The 1243-nt window shown below is 37.3% G+C and overlaps 1 pseudogene; it reads left to right on the forward strand.

Moving 5' to 3' along the window:
* The first annotated feature begins 18 nt into the window (after positions 1–18).
* Positions 19–773, forward strand: LOC111822587 (olfactory receptor 2M2-like; annotated as a pseudogene).
* The last annotated feature ends 470 nt before the right edge of the window (positions 774–1243 follow it).

The raw sequence follows: 1243 nt of genomic DNA on the forward strand, positions 1-1243 counted from the left end.
ATCCCCGACTCCACAGCCATGTACTTCCTGCTCAGTCAGCTTTCCCTCATGGACATCTCCCTCATCTCCACAACTGTTCCCAAGAAGCTAACCAACTTTTTCTCAGGGACATCAAATATTTCACACATTGCCTGTGAGACTCAGGTCTATTTCTATATTACCCTTGCAGGCAGTGAATGTATTCTGCTCACTCTGATGGCCTATGACTGATATGTGGCTATTTGTAACCCCTTGAGGTATGTGATCATTATGAATTCTGAGGCTTGCCTGCAGATGGCCATTGTGTCCTGGGTTGGGGGAGCAATTAATTCCCTAGTTCAATCCACATATTCCATGCATTTTCCCAGATATGGCTCAGGAGAAATCCACCATTTGTTCTATGAGATACAGGCAGTTTCTCAAGCTGTCATGTGCTGACACTTCAGCTCATGAGAAAGTAGTGTCAGTAATAGGGATTATATTTTTCCTCATACCCTTGGCCTTCATTGTCACTTCCTATACTCTCATCTTTCTTAGTGTTCTCCACATAAATTCTTCCAAGGGGAGAAATAAAGCTTTTGCCACATGCTCTTCCCGTCTGATGGTGGTGTTTCTCTACTGTGGTCGAAAGATGGTTATTTACATGACTTCCAGTGCCTTTGCACTCCCCAGAACAGGAGCAGATTCTCCCTGTATTCTGTGCCATCCTCACTCTGATGTTGAACCCCCTCATATACAGCCTAAGGAACAAAGACATAGGAGATGCTGTAAGGAAAATTATGTGCAAAACTTAATTGTAAATTAGCATGATAATACCAGAAGAATATAAAAACTTCATGACTCATAACAATACCAATGTATCTTATTCTTGTCGCCTTTGTACAATGAAAACATGCCTTAGGTTATCACTATTTAGCACTAACAGTGCATATGGAAATATTATATTATGAAAATCTTTACAATGATTGTAAATATTTAATTGGGTGAATTTGGTCCATATTTACTCATTTTAATGACTTTTATTTTGTCAACTAACCTTTTCTCTATACCTTAAAAAATTACTTTACAAGATATGATATTAAAAAACAATTTTCCTGACCTGTTTAACATAAATAAGATTTAAAGTCATCGAGGGAAGGTAAGTCTGTGATATATTTGTCTACTTTTTTTTTTCATATCTGAAAATGGGAAATACTCATAATTATCTACTCTCTGATTCCAAGTAGATTTGCTTCAGCTAGATTTGAAAAGAATTCATTATTAG

Source organism: Trichechus manatus, unplaced genomic scaffold (genome assembly GCF_000243295.1).
Source record: "Trichechus manatus latirostris isolate Lorelei unplaced genomic scaffold, TriManLat1.0 scaffold00181, whole genome shotgun sequence".
Lineage (NCBI taxonomy): Eukaryota > Metazoa > Chordata > Mammalia > Sirenia > Trichechidae > Trichechus > Trichechus manatus.